This window comes from Arvicola amphibius, chromosome 15, assembly GCF_903992535.2.
Source record: "Arvicola amphibius chromosome 15, mArvAmp1.2, whole genome shotgun sequence".
NCBI lineage: Eukaryota > Metazoa > Chordata > Mammalia > Rodentia > Cricetidae > Arvicola > Arvicola amphibius.
In genome coordinates, this window is record NC_052061.1 from 31,203,704 (window position 1) to 31,211,151 (window position 7,448).

Consider the following 7,448-nt stretch of genomic DNA (forward strand, 5'->3'; position numbering starts at 1 on the left):
CTCTTGCCTGGACTACTTGACTAGATATGTAGGACCACAGAGAAATGACTGCTAAACTTGCCTAAAGGTGAGATGGTCCTTTGGGGTTCCTGCTTCATAAAAGTCTCCACTGACATTGTGCAGGATATAAAAAAAGTGACTGGCAAACTGCCAATATAGGTGGAACTGTCTTTGAAATTTCCTGCTTCATGGAAAAGTCTGTTGGATACTATGGGCCTGTAGGCTGAAGATGAATGCCCCAATGATACAGAAGAACTTTGGGTGACTGTCCAGGTGGTGAGATGTCTCTGTCAATTCTATTTTTCATCTTCATCTTCAACTTTGGAAGTTGCTTTCAATGCACTTTCTGTTAACTTAAGTAATATTAAATCCTTCTGGAGTCTTTGATGGAGTTAAAGAATTTATAGCTATAGTTTTCCTTAGTTATGATAAGAGATAAAGTATATATAAATATTGTAATTGTAATTCTTGCTTGTTACCTGTTATATGTAAAACTTTCTCTTTATTTAAACAGAAAAGGGGAGGTGATGTGGGAGTCCCTTCTGTGTGCTGTGATTACCATTAATGAATAAAAAAAACTGCCCTGGCCTGTTGGTAGGACAGAACTTAGGTAGATGGGGAGGACTGGACTAAATGCTGGGAGAAAGAAGGGCAGAGTCAGAGATGCCATGGATTCACTGCCAGAGACAGACGAGCTGAAACTTTGCTGGTAGGCCACGACCTTGTGGTGATATACAGATTAATAGAGATGGGTGAAATTAATATGTAGGAGTTAACCAATAAGAAGCTAGAGCTAATGGGCTAAGCAGTGATTTAAATAATACAGTTTCTGTGTGGTTATTTTGGTTCTCGTGGCCGGGACTAACAAGCAGGCCCTCCTTGCAACAATTAATAATGTGAAAATGATTAGTGTACCAAAACAATCAACAGATTCAGTACAATTACAATAAAAATTCCAAGATATTTCTTCACATATAGACAAAAAACTCTTAAAATTTTCAATAAACAAAGACTATGGATAGTCAAAGAATTCTTGAGCAAAAAGAACATGTTTGGAGGTATGACCACACTGTATTACAGAATCATAGTAGTAAAAGTAGTATAGCATGGCACAAAACAGACACCTAGGTCAATGGAATATAATATGGGAGCCAGATATCTGTAGCCAGTTTATTTTTTAATCAAGATGCCAAAAATATAACTGAAGGAAGGACAGCATCTTCAACAAGTCATACTAGAAAAGTTGGGTGTAACCCGACCAGTACTATAGCTCTTATGCCACTACAAGACCGTACACAAGCCGGGAACTAAGCCTGGAGACTTAAAATCACATAGACAAACATAGGGACAGAGACAGACACAGAGAGACGCAGGGACACAGGTCATCCTTGATACAAGAATACCAATGTTAAACTTTTTTTGTGCTTAGGGGCAGCTTGTATAGTGATCCTTAGCCATGCCCAGCTCTCAGGATCTTTCAGCTGTAGGTCTCATCAGCCTGCTATCAAGGTCTTGTGCTCAGAACAGCTGCAGGCAAAGAGAGTCAAGGTCCAGGGATCTATAGCTACCAACAGTTGGGTATTAACATTCAAAGTTAATGAAGTTAGTTTCCTGTGTCTTACCTTTGTTTGAAACTCAACTGCAAAGGAATCATAGACCTCAACATGAAACCTGTGCTCTACAATGCCAGAGGAAAGGTCCAGAGTACACATCCGCAAACAGGCACAGGTTGTGGTTTTCTGAATAGGACTCTAGGTCCCAATAAATAAGACTAACAGTTAAATTAAAGAGCTTCTGTACATCTGTACATCTAAAAGATGCCCGTCAGTTGAGTACAGAGGCAGTTAACAGAATGGAAAAAAAATCTTTGCCAGCTGTGTACCTGACAGAGTATACAAAGATCTCATTCAAACACTGAAGTATCTAAACATCAAGAAAACAAACAATCTAATTAAGAAAGAGGTTATGGGACTGAAGAGATGGTTCAGTGGTTGGTGGCTCACAACCATCTGTAATGTAATGAGATCTGGCGCCCTCTTCTGGCCTGAAGGCATACATGTAAACAGAACACTATACATAATAAGTAAATCTTAAAAAAAAAAAAAGAAACGGCATGCTTGAGCATCCATTGGGTATATGCCCAAGAGTGGTATTTCTGGGTCTTGAGGTAGGTTGATTCCCAATTTTCTGAGAAACCGCCATACTGACTTACAGAGTGGTTGTACGAGTTTGCATTTCCACCAGCAATGGAGGAGTGTTCCTCTTGCCCCACATCCTCTCCAGCATAAGCTATCATTGGTGTTTTTTATCTTAGCCATTATAACAGGTATAAGATGGCATGTCAGAGTCATTTTAATTTGCATTCCCCGATGGCTAAGGATGTTGAATATTTCCTTAAGTGTCTTTTGACCATTTGAGATTCTTCTGTTGAGAATTCCTTGTTTAGATCTGTACGGCTCTTGGGCATATAAACAAAGGATGTTCAAGCATACTACAGGGACATAGCAGCATTGTTTGTAACAGCCAGGACCTGGAAACAATCTAGATGTCCCTCAATGGAAGAACGGATAAAGATAATATGGTACATTTCCACAATGGAGTACTTTTGAGCAGTAAAAATAAAAAAAATATGACATCTTGAAATTTAGATGCAAATGAATGGAACTAGAAAAAAATCATTGCAAGTGAGGTGATCCAGACCAAGAAAGATGAACACTCACTCATAAGTGGATACTATCTGTAAACCAAAGGATAACGAACCTATAGTCCACAACCCCAGAAAAGCTAAGTAACAAGGAGAACCCTAAGAAAAACATATATAGGTCCCACTGGGAAGGGGAAATAGACAAGATCTTCTGAGAAAATTGGGGGCATGTGGGGGTAGGGTGGACGGGGAGTAAGAGGGGAGAAGCAGAGAGGGGAGGAGAACTAGCGGGAAATGATGGTCAAGATGGGGAGAAAACGGAGACAGATAAAAAGGAAAGATCTCTTGATTGAGGGAGCCATTATGGACCTAGCAAGAAATGTGGCACTAAAGAAATCCCCAGGAATATACAAAGATGATCCCAGCTAAGACACTAAGCAATTGTGGAGAGGGTGCCTAAATTGGCCTTGCCCTGTAGTCAGATTGATGAATGTCTTAAATATTACCACAGGGCCTTCATCCAGCAACTGCTGGAAGGAGAGGCAGAGAGCCACAGTGGAGCACAGGGCTCCCAAAGTTCAGTTGATGAGTGGCAGGAATGAGATTATCAGCAATGAGATCAAGACCATGACAGAGATACCCACTGAAACGGCTTACTTGAACTAATGGGAGCTCACCAACTCTGCTTGGACAGGGAAGAAACTAAGCAGAGAACCAAACTAGTTCCTCTGAATGTGCGTGACAGTTGTATGACTGGGGCAGACTGCAGGGTCACTGGTGTGGGACCAGGATTTATCCCTAAAGCTTGTACTGGGTTTTTTGAACCCATTCTCTTTGGAGGGATACCTTGCTCAGCCTAGCTAGAGTAAAGAGGGCCTTGGTTTCTCCTCAAGCCAATGTGCTAGAGTTTGTTGACTCCCCATGGAAAGTCTTACCTTCTCTGAGGATCGGATGAAGTAGGGATGGTGGAATGAGTGGGAGGAGGGGACGGAGTGAGAACCGGCATTCGTATGTAAAATAAAAAAGGTTTTTTAGAAATAAAAATAAAAACAAACAGACAAACAAACAAAAAGAAGCAGGATACAAAAATTTCAAATGGCTAGTAGACACAAAATTGTTTCAATTTAGCCACCAGGAAAACACAAACTGACATTAGTTTCAGATTCTATCTGTGCTGGTGTGAAAGAAAATGGCCCCCAAATGACACTATTGGGAGGTGTGGTTATGTTAGAATAGTTAGGGCTTTGTTGCAGGAAGTGTGTCACTGTGGTGGCAGGCTTTAGAGTCATATATATATATATATATATATATATATATATATATATATATATATATGCTCAAGTTATTCCTAGTGAGTCAGTTCACTTCCTGTTGTTTTCTGATGAAGATGTAGCCAGTGGCATGTCTGTCTGCATGCTGCCATGCTCCCTGCCATGATGATAATGGACTGAGCATCTGAACTGCAAGCAACTCACCATATTAAATGTTTTCTATTTAAGAGTTTCTGTGGCCAGGGCATCTTTTTACAGCAATACAGCAATGAAACCATAACTAAAACAGAAGGTGGAGCCAGGAATGGGGTATTGCTGTGATAGGACTGATCATGCGTCTGTTTGGAGGAATTTGGACTTTGCTACACTGGGGTATCAAAGCAGTTGAATGCTTTAAGCAGTGCTTAGTGATCCATCCTAGCAGAAAATTGGAGTACATTGGTGTTGAATGTGATTTGTTGAACTGTGGATGTCTGGATCAAGAGGTTTCAGAGAAGAAGAATCTTAATTCATAACCTAGAGTTTGTTTTCGTGACATTTTGGTGAAGAAAATGGTTGCTTTTTGCCCTTTTCCAAAGAGCCCTGAGGTTAAAGTGAAGAGGTTTGGGTTAATTCTGTTGTTAGAGAAAATCTCAAAAGAACCTAGTATAGACTCTGTTGTGAGGTTATTAGTGGCTACTCTAATGAAGATTTATAATGAAAAGGAGCAGTTTGAGTAAATAAAGATACAAAATGTACAGGTTGAAATAACAGGCACCAGGAAGTGGAACGGAGTAAAGTCCTGGGTACAAAGAGATAAATTAAGAAATTGAATAAAGGGAGTGATGACTCCAGGGCAAGATCCTACCCAGCTAACTTTCAAACTTGTGAAAAGGAATTAAAGAAAAACATAGAGCCAAATGTCCTGGGACATGCCTTTAATCTCAGCACTTGGAAAGCAGTGGCTGGTGGATCTCTGACTTTGAGGCCATCCTGTTCTACAGTGCAAGTTCAAGGGCAGCCAAGTTTAGTCAGTGAAGGAAAGCAGAAAGGTGGTAAAGATATACTTAAGCAAGGGGGGCATGTTTCAGGCACAGTAAGCAGTACAACTTGTCAGCTTTGGTCCACGTAATTCTAGGGTTATGGATAGGAGAGAGATGTATAACAATTTGGCTCACTGACTAAAGAAAACTGTTGAGGAAGGCATGTGTTAAGGGATGCTCATGAAAGACCCAGAGAGGACATTGTGTGAAGCTCTGAAGTTGAAGGCTGGATTGCTGTGGAGACCACAAGCTTTTGAAGCTGATAGAGCCATGTGTCACCTCCTGCGGAAAGTTACTAACAGGGAGCAGAACCAGCCCAATAGAGAGAATTGTGTTGCAGTCAACAAAGCTGAAAGGAGTTGGAGATCTCAAGAGCATTTTGACATCAGGCAAGAAGATATAGAGTTTGGAGTTGCCCAGCTAGTTTTTGGTCTTGCTTTGGTTCAGTATTTCCTTGCCATACTCTTTTGCAATATGTTTTGAAACAGTGATGTAATCTGTATGTTTGCTTTTGATTTTATAGGGAATTATAGTTAAGAGATTACATGAATCTCAATAGAGACTTTGAACTTTGGACTTTTGAACATTTGTTGAGACTGTGACTTTCTATGTGGACTTTTGAAGTTGGACTAAATGTATGTTTACATTATGATACGGTTCTAAGCCTTTGGGGGCCAGGAGGGAAATGTGGTATTTTTGAAAGAAAATGCCCCCAAAGTGAGTGGCACGACTGGGAGATGTATCTTTGTTACAGTAGGTGTGACTTTGAGGTCTCATGTGCCAACCTACACCTAGTAGGTCAATCCATTTCTTGTTATCTTTAGTGAAGATGTATCCATCAACCTGACTGTCTACACGCCATCCTGCTCCCCACCATGATGACAATGGACTGAACCTCTGAACTGTAAGCAAGCCACTGAATTCAATGTTTTCTCTGTAAGAGTTGCCTTGGTCATGGTGTCTCTTCACAGCAATAGAAACCGTAACTAAGATGCCATCCCACCCTCGTCAGGATGGCTGTCATCAAGAATACAATTAGCAACAAACAGAGATGCAGATGTGGGGGAAGAGGAATCCCTACTCAGTATCATTAGGATTTCATACTGGTACAGCAATCCTGGAGCTCAGACTGTATGTTCTTTAAAGGACTAAAATAGAAGCTACCGTGTGATCTAGATATATCACTCTTGGGCTCTATATTCTTTATAAAGATTCCTATGTATTCATGTCCAGAAAAGCTAAGGGATTTGAAGCAGCTCAGATGTCCATCAACAGGTGGAGAAGGAAAAGGTGGCGCCCGTATACTGTGTTTCTTTTCCTCCTGACACAGAGTTTCTCTCTGTAGCCCTGGCTGTCTTAGAACTCACTGTGTAGACCAGGCTGGCCTGAAACTCAGAGATCCACCTTCCTCTGCCTCTCAAGTGCTGGGATTAAAGGCCTGCACCACCACCACCTGACCTTCAGTGTGGAATTTTATTCAGCTGTAAAGATGACTGCAATTATGAAAGTTACAGGGAGGTGAATTGAATTATGCTGAATGAGGTGACCCAGGTTCAGAAAGACAAATACCATATTACTATCTGTTAGGTTAATTCTGTCTTTTACTCCTTAGTGCTATTGTTATCATGGAAGACATCTGGAAGTCATAAGGCCAGGAGGGGACATGGGGAAGTGTCTTAAGGGAGGAGTGATAGAGCCACAGAATAAAATAGAGGTAAAGAGGGGGATATTGTGAGTGGTAAGGTTAAAGCAGGGAGGGAGGCGGGAGGATTGAGGAGATAAGAGTTTGGGGAGGGAGGGTTAGCTGGGATAAGAGACTATAAAGAAGCAGTATGGGAGCCACTGTCCTGTAACTTAAATAAAGACAGGAAAGAGGGCCATTTGTGTCTAGAGGGTGACTCCCAGAAACAGTGGATTACAGCACATTCTTCTTAGCTCCAAGTATGAGGTTCCCCCCAGAAGCAGATCACAGAGGTCCTAGAAGGCCTCCCAAAATACAGTCCACAGTGGTTCCTCTTTCCTGTCTCCACCAGTGCTGTCAGGCCTAAGATCAGAGTGTCAATTTGTAGGATTTATATTTTCCTAAGCGACTTCACTGTCAGAGGGAATGAAGATTGTTCCTCCGGGTAATGACTAAGCCTGGGGAAGAATCAGTTACAGGCTGGAATGGATAAAGGCAGAATGGGCAAGGGGAGAGCCTAGAGCCTGGAAGATGGCTTAGTTAAACCAGAAATGTCCCCTTGATTCAGATTACAGCTTTGGGATGGTGAGTGTAGATCATGAGACGGGAATAAACAGAGTGACTTGGACATGGGCCCTGTTTTATTTCTGATTATTGTTGATCTCCCTGAGCAAGAAGAACTTCTGAGCAGGACATACTGGGTCAACTATGCATGACATGGGATAACAGACATGATTCCCTTAACTTCTCCATGGCTTCCCTGGTCTGTGTTAGCCTCATATGCACACCCCCCCCATCTCCATAGTCACATGAAACCATATTCCCCCAGG